The sequence below is a fragment of the Podarcis liolepis genome (assembly GCF_965112155.1).
Source record: "Podarcis liolepis genome assembly, chromosome: 4".
In the NCBI taxonomy this organism is placed as follows: domain Eukaryota; kingdom Metazoa; phylum Chordata; class Lepidosauria; order Squamata; family Lacertidae; genus Podarcis; species Podarcis liolepis.
In genome coordinates, this window is record NC_139558.1 from 95,152,633 (window position 1) to 95,168,482 (window position 15,850).

At 45.4% G+C, this 15,850-nt stretch overlaps 1 protein-coding gene across 6 annotated transcripts in view; it reads left to right on the top strand.

Annotated features, from left to right (window-relative positions):
* Positions 1-15,850, top strand: part of TENM4 (teneurin transmembrane protein 4) — a 1,515,223-nt gene that overhangs the window by 565,879 nt on the left and 933,494 nt on the right. The gene's annotated exons all lie outside the window — the stretch shown is intronic.

The window sequence follows — 15,850 nt, forward strand, 5'->3', positions numbered from 1 at the left end:
AAAATCGGGAAACTAAACTGCATTTCTGGAAAACAGAATTATTTTCAGCCATCTAAAGCTTCTTATGTTCTTTTCAGGTGTTGAGGGGAAGGGAAGGGTTTTGTGAAAAGTTTGTTTGTTTGTGGGTCTGAGTGCAGCTGAAAAGAACTTGTCTCCACTGTAGACATGAATGCCCAAGAGTAGCCCTGTTTTCATCTGTAAAATAACAGAGGGTGTGAAATCAATGTCTTCTAACGCAACAGTGTGTTGGAAATGGAGATGGGGAGGGCCTGGAAAGCTGTGTCAAGCAAGACCCAGCTGCTGAACATAATGAAAACAAACAGTCATAGAGGAACAAGATCTCTGAGAAAGGAGCTTTCATTCCATTGTCTTCAGCCAAAGCTTTGTCGGCCACAAACCCTGCTATTAGCCAGCTGTTTGGTTAACTGGGGCATCAATTGCACCTGTCGCCATCTTCTTTGTCAGGGACAAGGGAAGGCCCTGACCCTTCACAGGAAATGGCAGCGACTGGGTCTGTAATTTGATAAGTGCTTGTTCAGGGAGGAGTTCTGTCTGTGGGTCACTGTGATGTCCAATTACTTGTGATCTCCTTTGTTAGCCTCATAAGAGCAAGCTTAGGCTCCAAAAAATCTCGACAGTTTGAGGAACCAACGCTCATAATTATGGCCAGTTTGGGGAGCATCTCTTACCATCCCCATCCTATTCATTCATTCATTCATTCATTCATTCATTCATTCATCGTCTTCTGCAGCTCCAGAGGTTAGGACCAAAACCAATGGGTTCAAATTACAAGGAAGGAGATTTCAACTAAGCATCAGGAAGAACTTTCTGATGGCAAGAGGTGTTCAACAGTGGAACGGACTTCCACAGAAGGTTGTGGACTCTCCTTCCTTGGAGGTTTCTAAGCAGAGGTTTGATGACCACCTGTCACAGATGCTTCAGCTGTGGTTCCTACATTGCAAGGAGTTGGACTAGATGATCCTCAGGGTCCTTTGCAACTGTACAATTATATGATTCCATATATTAAGCAACTTTGAATCCTGTGTGTCTGTGTTATGTGTCCAAGGTGGGTAACGACAATATATATTTTTAAAAAAATCCATTGAGTTGTTGGAGTTAATATATTGTAGCAGAATGCAGATAGAAACAGTGTGGTAAAACTGCTGGTTGAAGGGATAAAGAAAATGCAATGTTTATTACTTGTGGCAATCAAAGCATAAGTTTTAAATGTGGGCAAGATGGAGCCAAGTTCATACTAGCACCTGCTAACTCATACTGGCTGAATTCCAGGAAGAAGCAGGAAGGAAATAAAACCTGAAAGGAAGTAATCTACATTACCAACAAGTACTTCCTGCAAAGAGAAGAAATCATAGAGGAGGAAGAACAGGTTGACCTTCTGCCTATCGCCGCCCTACTGGTTTGGACAACTTATTGCAAGCATTTTTGCTTTACTCCCAATACCGACAAAGCTGAATGTTGGAAGATACAGGGCAGGCAGAAGAAAGTGAGGTCCAGCACCGAGGGTCTTCTGGCAGTTCCCTCGCTACGAGAAGCCAAGTTACAGGGAACCAGGCAGAGGGCCTTCTCGGTAGTGGCGCCCACCCTGTGGAACACCCTGCCACCAGATGTCAAAAAGAAAAATAACTACCAAACTTTTAGAAGACATCTGAAGGCAGCCCTGTTTAGGGAAGCTTTTAATGTTTAATAGATTATTGTATTTTAGTGTTTTGTTGGAAGCCGCCCAGAGTGGCTGGGGAAACCCAGCCAGATGGGTGGGGTATAAATAAATTATTATTATTATTATTATTATTATTATTATTATTATTATTATTATTATGAAGTATTATTATAAAATAACAGAAGAAAAAAGACACAAATGTGTGACTCCATGATCAAGGAAGCTGGCCGAAAAATTAGGTACTCCTGATGAATAACGGAAGGAGAATTTTTCCTAAGGACGTTTCTACTCCCCTAATTCCAGACAGGAGGTGGATTATCCATTGACACCATTAAAATAAGTGATTACTATTTAATTAGAGCTGCAGAGAAGTTGCATTCGTTTTGATAGACAAGATGGGAAATTCCCATGGTAGATGGGTCCTTTACAGTCAAGTAGAGTATTCCCCCCAAACAAGACTACGATAGTATGTGATAGGGGTTATCCACTCCGGCTCCATTACAGAAATCAAACTTTCCATAATTGCACCTTCCCAGGACAACTCTCATCTACATTCCCTTTTCTCATAAACTCCTACACACATGGCACTTTGGAGAAGCACTTAATTATCTGCAATCAGCCCCCACAGTGGCCTTCCACTTTCTTTCCTTCCAGCTGCTGCGGCTTACCTCGGGAGGGGTGGGATTCGACTCATCCCACACATTCAAGGAATGACCTAGGGCCTAAGAGTTTCAGGCTCACTGTTATGTCAGCAATTTAATTGGGGGTGGCGGGGGGAGGGGGAGAGAAGGAATCTCCAAGCTCGCATCGTTATCCGGGAGGAATAGCTTCATACATCAACAAAAACCATCCATGTATCTTTCTGTTACCAAGGCAATGGCAGATTAGCATACGACCTAAAATTACACTGCCGCTAATGTATCTTGTCACTTGGCAATTCTGATAACTGATCGCAATGTGTGAAGATTCGCCTCTTAAGACGGAGAATTTCCGCAGATAGACCGGGTAACTAATTCCTGTGCGGCGGGGGGGGGGGGGAGGAGAGGGATGATTGACACGCAAATCTTGGCTGGTCCAAGAAAAAGCTGTCACAGTTTGATTGGGGATGGGGAAGTAATGATGGGGATGGAGACGCTACCTGAGGTCCAGCGCCGAGGGCCTTCTGGCGGTTCCCTCATTGCGAGAAGCAAAGCTACAGGGAACCAGGCAGAGGGCCTTCTCGGTAGTGGCGCCCGCCCTGTGGAACGCCCTTCCAGCAGATGTCAAAACGATAAACAACTACCTGACGTTCAGAAGACATCTTAAGGCAGCCCTGTTCAGGGAAGTTTTTAACGTGTGATATTTTACTGTATTTTTGGTTTTTATGGAAGCCGCCCAGAGTGGCTGGGGACACCCAGCCAGATGGGCGGGGTATAAATAATAAATTATTATTATTATTATTATTATTATTATTAAAAGTGAAAAAAATCAGAACATGGTTGCCCAGTGGGGCAGATGCTCTGCTAGTTTCCCAGCAGATGGGTCACTGTTGCTTCCCAGGACAGGGATGGTCAAGGTGGCGGGGAGGTTGGTGCAGTGCAAATGCATCAGCAGAGCCAGTCAGGCGCTCCTGCCAATTGGTTTGCACCATGCTGTACTTCCCTCCCACTAAAAAACAGATGATTCACCTGTTGGGAATCTAGTGTGGTCAAACGACTCAACCCAGTAAGCTGTTTCAAGTAAGAATGCACCGTTTCCTTGATGGCTTAGGCAGAGAGTCCATTCTGTCCAGGGTTCTGTTTCCAACTGTTAATGCACTACTTCTGAGCAAATTAGGTATGTTAGTGAAATATCAACACTTTAACCTGGTTGCTCATATGTTATTGGGCCCAGTTCAAGGCTCTTGTGTTTATAAACAACACCCAGAACAACTGGGATCCAGATCCTTTGGTAGGAAAGGTAAAGGGACCCCTGACCATTAGGTCCAGTCGTGACCAACTCTGGGGTTGCAGCGCTCATCTCGCTTTACTGGCCAAGGGAGCCGGCGTACAGCTTCCAGGTCATGTGGCCAGCATGACTAAACCGCTTCTGTTGAACCAGAGCAGCACACGGAAACACCGTTTACCTTCCCGCTGGAGTGGTACCTATTTATCTACTTGCACTTTGACATGCTTTCAAACTGCTAGGTTGGCAGGAGCAGGGACCGAGCAACGGGATCTCACCCCATCGTGGGGATTCGAACTGCCGACCTTCTGATCGGCAAGTCCTAGGCTCTGTGGTTTAACCCACAGTGCCACCTGCGTTCCCCTTTGGTAGGAAGGGACCCCCAAAGTCATCTAGTCCACCCCCCTGTAAGGAAGGAATCTCACCGAAAGCATCCAAGTTCTCCCTATGGATTCCTTAAGGACTGCCTGATCTTTTGCTTCCCACAAAAAATCAGCAGGCATCCACGCTGCTAATTTTCAGGAATCTCTTGAATAAATGTTTTTATATTACTCAGCACAAATCTAATATTTTATGAGCAGGTGGTATATACTTTTATAAAGAAACAAAGGTGGCTTTGTGAAGCTGAATTTGCTGTGAGTTGTGACATAAACACTACCACTTGCTACTTAAAAGCATGGCTATTGTTCATATTGTCTTTGCCACATTTTATGACAGTAACACACCGAGAACAAAGTAGCCAAGGCCGTCTTTACTTGGGGGTGCAAGGGGTGCAGGGCACCCGGGTGCCAAATTGGGGGGGGCGCCTGCCCCTGAAGCCGCCTAAGCTCTTAACTATCTGCCTGTTATGAAATAATAAATAATTTTTATCAAGCTGGAAAAACAAAATACATATATACCTAGGTATTACCGAAATGTATATCTACTATTTCACTAAAGGGCTTTCGAATTTGTGCGTTCATTTACCAAAGACGCGCTGCGCCAGCGGTGGTGCTTGTCATTCACAACGGCGCCGTGCATGCGAAATTAACTCTTACATCATAATAAAAGTTAATTTGGGGGCTAAACTAAATTTGCGGGCACCGGGGATATCTTTGCACCCCAGCAGCGCATATGCTAAAGACTGCGCTGAAAGTAAGGTAAAGGTAAAGGGACCCCTGACCATTAGGTCCAGTCGTGGCCGACTCTGGGGTTGCAGCACTCATCTCACTTTATTGGCTGAGGGAGCCGGCGTACAGCTTCCGGGTCATGTGGCCAGCATGACTAAGCCGCTTCTGGCAAACCAGAGCAGCGCACAGAAACGCCGTTTACCTTCCCGCCGGAGCGGTACCTATTTATCTTTGACGTGCTTTCGAACTGCTAGGTTGGCAGGAGCAGGGACTGAGCAATGGGAGCTCACCCCGTCGCGGGGATTCGAACTGCCGACCTTCAGATCGGCAAGTCCTAGGCTCTGTGGTTTAACCCACAGCGCCACCCGCGTCCCATTCTGAAAGTAGCTCCCACCTAATGAACAAACACGACTTCATTCTACAACCCCAAAAACTTATCAGCTATAATTGATTAAGCTGCCTTTCTTGACAGCCTCTCAGTGTAAGAACTATTGGAGACCTGTAACTGTTTAGTGGAAGGCCTCTCAAGTATGCAGACAACCACCTGAAAGAACAACCAGTGTGGAGCTTCGAAATATTTTTGAAAATAAATAAGCAGGAGCACACACAACTCGACTACCGCTTAATTATTTTAAGGTTTAAGACACAAGCCCCTGCCCTGCTCATAAGGGATTATGGAGGAAAGTGCCCAACTTTATCGCCCCCCCCCCAATTAAAAACTCCCAAACCTATTTGTCTGCAATCTGGCAGGCTTAATCCACTCAGAAGTGCCTGTAATTTTTATTTGTTTTAGCCCAAAGGGGGGGAGTTATGACAGTTTTTAGATGTCCCCTTATCATGAATGGAGAAACACAGAGCTCTGTTTCAGGGGGTGAGGCTCAGAAGCAAAACTACCCATCAAAGCAGAGAGAGCACAGAGCCATTCAGAAATAGACCTCCATTTTTAAAAGCACACAGGTACAAAATGAATCTTCGGGTCTGTGCATGCCCCTAATATATACTACTAAATCCTGTGGTTCATAGCAACTAATTCTTCCTCTGTTTCAGGTTGAATGAAAAGCCAGCTAGATTTTTGGAAGTTAAAAACCCAAGTTGCATTTCCAGATCTATATTATTTTCTCCAGCAGTAATAATTAGTCTGTGGTTGCTGATGAAGCTCCAACACTGGAACTGAAAGCTAGACACGTTTACTGAACACTGCCTAGGTATAATGGCACCTTCTGAGGTCACCTTGCACATCGCCCTTCCAGCAGTTGAATTTTAGAGATTCCATAATATTTTACGGTTTTTTAGTTGCAACATACACCACCACGACGGCTTTGGTTTTACTGCCCTTGCTTTCAGAACCACTGGAGGGTTCCTTTGCCTAGTTATTGTCAAAGGGGAACAAGCTGCTGCTTCTGCCATAAAATGAATATCACTGGTAGACTCCTGGAAGAAAAAAAGAGGAAATATATATATATGTCTGACATGGGAGAAACCTCAGATCGTTGTTTGCTTGAATGGTGCTTAGCTCAGTACTGCAAGCAGTTTTAAAATTTATTTAAAAGGGAGAGAGTTGTCAGGAGGCCCCCTATCTCCTAACAGAGTTACAATTTAACATTCAACCCCCCTTCCCAGGCAGAGGCGCCAAGTTCTGCCTGACATTGGAGGATCTCATCACACGTGTGACACACATGACATCACACGTGTCAGAAAAGGCTGCGAGGCCCAATGAGGCCCACTGCCACCGTGGGGAAGCCCAATAAGGCCCAGCCCCTCAAGATTGGGGGGCTCAGCCCCATCTCCACATACTGGGAGTGGGGCTGAGGTGTCCTCAGTTCCATAGAGTTGACACCAATGTTCCCAGGGAGCTCTGGGAATTATCGCTCTGTGAGGGGAATAGGGGAATCTCCTAATAACTCTCAGCACCTTGAACAAACTTCGTTTCCCATAATTCTTTGTGGGAAGCCATGACAGTTTAAAGGAGTATCGTAGTGCTTTCAATGTAGGCTGTGAATGAGGCCTAGGGATAATCAAAGCAGGTGTAGCCAAAGCAGTGCCCACCAGATGTTGCTGAATTCCATCTCCCAGCTTCTCGGCGACTGGGCACAATGGCTGAGGATGATGGAAGTTGGAGTCCATCAACCTCAAGAAGGCACCATGTTGACTACCTATGAAGTACCGGAATACATTCAGGGTCTCCATTGGGAGTAGGGGCGAAACCTTGGCTCCCTGGTGCAGGTAAGGATGAGGGACACATCTGGTTCAGTTTGACTCAGGCACATCAAGCCAATACACAAACCAGAATGCATCTATTTGTGCTTCAAAATGTGTAAGGTAGAGGGACTCCTGACCGTTAGGGCCAGTCATGACCGACTCTGGGGTTGTGGCGCCCATCTCGCTTTATTGGCCAAGGAAGCCGGCATACAGCTAAGCCGCTTCTGGGGAACCAGAGCAGCGCATTGAAACGCCGTTTACCTTCCCGCCACGGCGGTACCTATTTATCTACTTGCACTTTTTTATGTTTTTTTAAATATATATTTATTAGCATTTTCTATAATGAAACAAAAACAAAAATAGATAACCACAACAACAACAACAACAAAAGATATAACACACATACAAAAATATAAAACTTAAAAACAATTAAAAACACATAAAGTTTCAATTGCTTATTTCCTTTAACTTATTTCTCAGACCTCCTCACACCTTCCCTTCTTGTATTCCAATTCCAATTATTAGCTCAGCAAATCCTTATTACTTATTTCTCAACTTTAACTTAATAATTTAATTTAACGTATTATTATTTTACTTTTTTTCTTTCATCCATTTCCTCAATTTATTTTTGCTAACCTTATTTTCATTTAATTTAGTTTATTTTAAAAAACCAATTTTACCTTATCCAAACTTAAACATCAATACTTATACATCAATACTCATTCTTAAAACATTTTTTCTAAAGTCGATCCAAGTTCCCTTCCACGAATTTCCCAATTTTCATGCAAATAACAAAACAAAGTAAAAACAAAACAAATTATAATTATATACCCTTTGGATTCCCAAACTCCACCCCCCCTTTCCCGGTTTCAGTCCCCAATAAGTGTCTATCAGTCTTAATCTACTATCAGCCTGGAGATCTCACATCCGAGGCTCTTAATTCTCTCTCAATTCCTCTCTGCCGGTTTTTTTGATAGTCCTTAATATTAAGGACTATCTACTTGCACTTTGAGGTGCTTTCAAACTGCTAGGTTGGTAGGAGCTGGGACCGAGCAACGGGAGCTCACCCCGTCGCAGGGATTCGAACCGCCGACCTTCTGATCAGCAAGTCCTAGGCTCTGTGGTTTAACCCACAGCGCCACCCGTGTCCCATTAAAATGTGTACTTTTCAGTATTTTGTGATGCTGTTATCCACCCCTTCCCCCAACAGAAAAAGCTTACAAAAATGCACACACAAGGGGGAAATGTGCATAAAACTGCATATGTTAGAATCGTAGAATTACAGAGGGTCATTTGGCCAACTTCCTGCAATGCAGGAATGTCACTGAAAATAATGTAGATATATGCACCACATTAGGTAAAGAACAATGTACAGAAATGCATTGTATTATTTGGTAAGATATGCAGAAATACAACAAAATTGCCCCAACTATGTGCATCTTAAATAAAATACAGTGGTACCTCGGGTTACAGACGCTTCAGGTTACAGGCGCTTCAGGTTACAGACTCCGCTAACCCAGAAATAGTACCTCGAGTTAAGAACTTTGCTTCAGGATGAGAACAGAAATCGTGCTCCGGTGGCGCAGCAGCAGCGGGAGGCCCCATTAGCTAAAGTGGTACTTCAGGTTAAGAACGGACCTCCAGAATGAATTAAGTTCTTAACCCGAGGTACCACTGTACTTGTGAAGCTGCATGGGAACTTTGGGCTGGATTTTTAGAAAATCATAAATGGATGGGCAGATTGGAAGAACTGAACGTAAGACTGGGAAACAGAAAGAAATATAAATTAACAGATTTGTCCACCCTACCTCTGTCATTCCAGTCTTTGGGATAAGGCAGCATTTCACCAACCCCTGCTTCTGTAATATTTAGTAATTTTAGCAGACTGGGGATGTCAGGAACTGGCATACATAGGGGGGAAATGGTGCCTGTTAGCAGCTCTCCATAAAATTATGGAACACTGTAGACAGCATCTTAAAAAGCAGAGACATCACCTTGCCGACAAAGGTCCATATAGTTAAAGCTATGGTTTTCCCAGTAGTGATGTATGGAAGTGAGAGCTGGACCATAAACAAGGCTGATCGCCGAAGAATCAATGCTTTTGAATTATGGTGCTGGAGGAGACTCTTGAGAGTCCCATGGACTGCAAGAAGATCAAACCTATCCATTCTGAAGGAAATCAGCCCTGAGTGCTCACTGGAAGGACAGATCCTGAAGCTGAGGCTCCAATACTCTGGCCACCTCATGAGAAGAGAAGACTCCCTGGAAAAGACCCTGATGTTGGGAAAGATGGAGGGCACAAGAAGAAGGGGACGACAGAGGACGAGATGGCTGGACAGTGTTCTCGAAGCTACCAGCATGAGTTTGACCAAACTGTGGGAGGCAGTGGAAGACAGGAGTGCCTGGCGTGCTCTGGTCCATGGGGTCATGAAGAGTCAGACACAATTAAACAAAGCTGCCAGTCAGTGTTGGCAGTTCTGAGCAATGGTCGGTATAAGGCAGCTCCCTATGTTTCTGTGACATAGTGAGGCACAGTCAAGGGGGAGAAGAAGGCCTCCAGACAGATTTGTACTTAACAAAAAAAAAATGAACGTGGAGAAGGAAACACGTCCTGCTCCTTTCCCGAATCCGGGGCTTCTTTGATATTTAACACCCAGTTCCTGACATTCTCGAAGGCCTGGTGGCATTGCTCACTGCACACCGAACAGCTGTAAATAATGCTGTTGAGAGGCACGGCATAATTCCCTATCCTTTGTCAAGAAAAGCCTCCTCTGGCAGCCTGACTTAGAGAGTCATCTTGCTTCAGAGAATGTCAATACGATGATTTTAAAATCCTTCTGGAGAAGAGTCCTCGCCTCCGCACTCATCAAAGTCTACTGACACCTATCAAGAACGCGGGTGTGGGGGGAGGAGGGGAGGGAGCGAAAAGGCCTCCTTTGATGGATCTGTCACTTCCTTGTTTAACAATGACTTTATTCCTGCGCTTTCAGTGGGGTTTATATGCAATGCCACAGGGGAACGGCAGAACAAGGGTCCTTTGTCGACAGGGATCGACAGCCAAAGCTTATGAACGGATACTCAGAAGGGAGTCCCACTGTATTCAGTGAGGCTTATTCCCAAGCAGAAGCAGAAGACCGGTTGAGGTGGAGCTGCTATGTCACCTTCCCAGAAGGTGAGGCACTGTTGCTTACCAGGCTGGGTGAGGCGGCAGGGAGGTTGGTTTGGTGCAAACACACCACCAGGACTGGTGCTGCCAATGCGTCCGCACCACGCCAACTTCCCTGCCATCTCCACCCCAGGAAGCAATATTCCGGGAAGTGTCAGAGACCAGGCTGAGGAGTGCTGCTCTGATGAGGAATGGTGGGAGCCTTCCCCTCCCCCTGTTGGATAGGATCATGAAGCTGCCCAGGAGCAGTGGAGCAGTATAGATTTGGAACAGTGGATTGCAGAGGGGTATAGTTTCTTGGGCTCCATGATCACTGCAGATGGTGACAGCAGTCGCGAAATTAAAAGATGCCTGCTTCTTGGGAGAAAAGCAATGACAAACCTAGACAGCATCTTAAAAAGCAGAGACATCACCTTGCCAACAAAAGTCCATCTAGTGAAAGCTATGGTTTTCCCAGTAGTGATGTATGGAAGTGAGAGCTGGACCATCAAGAAGGCTGATCACCGAAGAATTGATGCTTTTGAGTTATGGTGCTGGAGGGGACTCTTGAGAGTCCCATGGACTGCAAGAAGATCAAACCTATCCATTCTTAAGGAAATCAGCCCGGAGTGCTCACTGGAAGGACAGATCCTGAAGCTGAGGCTCCAATACTTTGTGTACATCATGAGAAGAGAAGACTCCCTGGAAAAGACCCTGATGATGGGAAAGATGGAGGGCACAAGGAGAAGGGGACGACAGAGGACGAGATGGTTGGACAGAGTTCTTGAAGCTATGAACATGAGTTTGACCAAACTGCGGGAGGCAGTGGAAGACAGGAGTGCCTGGCGTGCTCTGGCCCGTGGGGTCACGAAGCGCCGGACACGACTAAACAACAACAACAAATAGTTCTGAAGACAAAAGTTGGGAGGAACTGGGGAGTGAACAGCAAAGTGAAGAAGAACTGGGAGAGAGAGAGAGAGAACAGACACTCTCTCGCTCGCTGTAAAGTCTCCAGCCTATCAGTGCAAGGAGACATAGAGCAGATAAGAAGAGTTTGGATTTGATATCCCGCCTTTCACTCCCTTTAAGGAGTCTCAAAGCGGCTAACATTCTCCTTTCCCTTCCTCCCCCACAACAAACACTCTGAGATGTGAGTGGGGCTGAGAGACTTCAAAGAAGTGTGACTGGCCCAAGGTCACCCAGCAGCTGCATGTGAAGGAGCGGAGACGCGAACCTGGTTCCCCAGATTACGAGACTACCTCTCTTAACCACTACACCACACTGGCTACACAAAAAGCACAGTGGTTGTGAGATCAGGTTGCAAAGAATGGAAGTGACTAGGGGGGAAGTGGGTGGAAACCTTAATTGGGAATACCTTCATTTCGAGAATGGCTGCTTTGTTCTTTTGCTGTGATCATTAAAGACTCTTTAAATGGTAAGCGACTCTTTTTGCTTAGTCCTGCTTATCTACGGCTAAAGGGGGGGGGGGAGAAAGCTGTGTCCCCAAAGCCTGACAGGAAGCTAGCATGGCGGTTCCACCCCACTGGGTGAGCCACTACTCTCCAAGGTAAGCATGCAGGGGTTTGCACCATCACTCTGAGTTGGGTGACAGCAGCCTTGAATCCCGCAAGCACCTGTCGGACAGTACCCCCAGGATCACACACTTAACACTGCTTATTTCTTTAGGTGATATACACACCACCCATTGCACAAGCCACAAGGAGGTTCGCGGCAAAATCAGTTGAGATGGAAAGAAGGCATAAAATCCAGAAAATAGCGCAATCCCTTAAAACAACAGGACAGCAACTCATAACAAATCACTAAATCACAATTACTAACAGCAGCAGCAAGTGATGAATTGTCCTCTGATTGATTAGGTGAATTTTGTACAGAAAAAGCAGAAATCCATCATGTAGGGCCTGCCTTACCTTTAAAAAAAATAAAAATAATTACGAACCAAATAGGCATGCCTGCTAACTAGGGTTTGGGCAGAAATTCAATTCCGTTCACATTTGAAGGGAAACCTACCAAATTTTCACATTCCAAAACCATTGGGAAACTGAAATGCAGCCATCCTTTGAATTTCGCTTCTCTGAATTTTGCAATGCATTTCTTCAACCAAGTAGCATGTTCAAAAATGTACATACTTGGCTAAAGGTGCAAAAATGTGTATATTAGGCAAAATTGCATACAAAAATGTGTATACAGTATTAGGGAAAAAAATCACTAAATCCTGATGAATTTTCAAGAAGCCTATCTCCCGATTCCCCAAAAAGATGCAAACATGTGGAAATGTGCACAGCTGGACTTAAGAATTGGAAAAATGAGGAACTGTGAGAAATCGAAAATGGTTAGATTCATCCAGCAAAGGATGTCTATCCAGAACATGAGTGCATGACACTTACGTCCAGGGAAGCATGTGTACGGTTGCAGCCTAATTCCACCTTCTTGGTGAATCAGCAATGAATGACAGCAAACGGTATAAAACAGGACAGGGATCAATTTTTGGTACCCCAAGAGTTTCAGCCACAATGGGGAGTAGCAAAAAGGGAGAGTATACAGTCATACCTCATGTTACGTTTGCTTCAGGTTGAGCGTTTTCAGGTTGCGTCTTGTGGTGACCCGGAAGTACAGGTTACTTCCAGGTTTTGCCGCTCGCTCATGTGCAGACATGCAAGATGATGGCATGTGCATGCGCAGAAGTGCCGAATCATGACCCACGCATGAGCAGATGCGGGTTGCTTTCTTTTCAGGTTGCGAACAGGCCTCCAGAACGGACCCCGTTCACAACCAGAGGTACCACTGTAGTTGCTTCCCCATTTTTCCTGCATGAGAGTGGGGCGCATTTCAAAGGTAGAAGGTGCAATCTTTCCCATTCTCCCTCCTCGCTAAATCTCTAAGAGATCCAGAATTCTTCCTGAACTTAAATAAAGAAAATGCCATGCGTAGAACGCTGAGTTGGGTAGAAATATTGGTGGCTGTCCAACTAAGCTGTACTTAGAATCATAGAATCATAGAATCATAGAGTTGGAAGAGACCACAAGGGCCATCGAGTCCAACCCCCTGCCAAGCAGGAAACACCATCAAAGCACTCCTGACATATGGTTGTCAAGCCTCTGCTTAAAGACCCCAAAGTAGGAGACTCCACCACACTCCTTGGCAGCAAATTTCACTGTCGAACAGCTCTTACTGTCAGGAAGTTCTTCCTAATGTTTAGGTGGAATCTTCTTTCTTGTAGTTTGGATCCATTGCTCCGTGTCCGCTTCTCTGGAGCAGCAGAAAACAACCTTTCTCCCTCCTCTATGTGACATCCTTTTATATATTTGAACATGGCTATCATATCACCCCTTAACCTCCTCTTCTCCAGGCTAAACATGCCCAGCTCCCTTAGCTGTTCCTCATAAGGCATCGTTTCCAGGCCTTTGACCATTTTGGTTGCCCTCCTCTGGACACGTTCCAGTTTGTCAGTGTCCTTCTTGAATTGTGGTGCCCAGAACTGGACACAGTACTCCAGGTGAGGTCTGACCAGAGCAGAATACAGTGGCACTATTACTTCCCTTGATCTAGATGCTATACTCCTATTGATGCAGCCCAGAATTGCATTGGCTTTTTTAGCTGCTGCGTCACACTGTTGGCTCATGTCAAGTTTGTGGTCAACCAAGACTCCTAGATCCTTTTCACATGTACTGCTCTCAAGCCAGGTGTCCCCCATCTTGTATTTGTGCCTCTCACTTTTTTTGCCCAAGTGCAATACTTTACATTTCTCCCTGTTAAAATCCATCTTGTTTGTTTTGGCCCAGTTCTCTAATCTGGCCCATTGAGTTAAGTAGACTTCCTTGGAACGACTCTGAGTTGGACATAAGACTATCCTGTTCTCACAGCGCCCAGCCTGTGGGAAACCCACAAGCAGGATCCGAGCACAAGAGCCCACTCTCCCCTCTTGTGTATTCAGAAGCATTGCTGCGTCCAACTGTGAAGGCAGAGCATAACCACTGTGACTAATGGTCATCTATATCTGTGGGTACCAGCCATCCGTTCCCCTGAGGATTAGCCACAACACAACCTGAAATGTGGGTGGGGAATACACAACAATACCGATCTGCTGCTGTGGTCTAAACCACTGAGCCTCTTGAGCTTGCCGATCAGAAGGTCAGTGGTTCGAAACCCCGTGACGGGGTGAGCTCCCATTGCTCTGTCCCAGCTCCTGCCAACCTAGCAGTTTGAAACCATGCACTCTGGTTTCCATCACGGTGTTCTGTTGTGCCAGAAGCAATTGAGTCCTGCTGGCCACATGACCTGGAAAGCTGTCTGTGGACAAACGCCAGCTCCCTCGGCCTGAAAGCGAGATGAGCGCCGCACCTTTGACTGGACTTAACCGTCCAGGGGTCCTTTACCTTTACGTTTACCTTTTGCAGCCTCTTTAAACGTGTATCACCATGGGACATATGCCTGTCCCAGCTTCTGCCAACCTAGCAGTTTGAAAGCATACCAGTGCAAGTAGAAAAATAGGTACCACTGCGGCGGGAAGGTAAACGGCATTTCCTTGCGTTCTGGTTTCCGTCACGGTATTCCATGCGCCAGAAGCGGTTTAGTCATGCTGCCGTACAACCCAGAAAGCTGTCAGTAGACAAACGCCGGCTTCCTCGGCCTGAAGCGAGGACAATTCCATAGTCAGCTTTGACTGGACTTAACCGTCCTGGGGTCCTTTATCTTACCTTTTACCTTACATAATGCCCCTTTTTAATGAGCTCTTTCTGTAGACAAACCATGACCCAGATGCCCACCCCATTGCCTTGAATATGGAAGAAACAATAGACTGGCATTTGTTACCGATCCTGGTTCCCATTACTTTTCAGTGACAATGGCTTTATGCTGGGTTCGTTTCCTGCTCTGTTCCTCTCTGCCAGAGAGAATGAGGTATCATGCAGCCAGGGAAAGATAACAGCAACGTGTATTCCACTGACTTTATCGCTGTTCTGTAATTGGCTTGGTGGACTTTATGCATTCTCGCTACTTTTCAACCTCACTGATCATTAAGGGACCCAGTCAAAAAAAAGAAAGAAAGAAAACCGATTCTCATCCGAGAGCTTGAATACACACACACACACACAGAGAGAGAGAGAGAGAGAGAGAGAGAGAGAGAGAGAGAATATGCCATAATCACTGATACTGGTTTTTAAGACTCAGAGCCATGAGTTACCGTATTTTTTGCTCTATAAGACTCACTTTTTCCCTCCTAAAAAGTAAGGGGAAATGTTTGTGCATCTTATGGAGCGAATGCAGGCTGCGCAGCTATCCCAGAAGCCAGAACAGCAAGAGGGATTGCTGCTTTCACTGCACAGTGATCCCTCTTGCTGTTCTGGCTTCTGAGATTCAGAATATTTTTTTCCTTGTTTTCCTCCTCCAAAAACTAGGTGCGTCTTGTGGTCTGGTGCGTCTTATAGAGCGAAAAATACGGTAATTTCAACCAGGGCTAAGTTCCAGGCAGTTGTGATACTGAAGTGTGCAGGCAGGTGGCAGCAGAGAGAATACCTCAAGGGCATACCCTCCAACATTTCTCTGATGAAAATAGGGATGTCCTATTCTATTATTATTATTACTATTATTACTATTATTATTATTATTATTATTATTATTATTATTATTATTATTATTAGCATTTGCCTGAACAAGAAGCTGAATTAGTTGGGCCTCTGGTCTAAACTAGCAAGCCTGCTCCTAAATTATTAGATTTGAAAGAGAAGTTTGGGTAGATTCTTTCTCCTCCTCCTCCTCCTGCTGCTGCTTCTCAGTGGA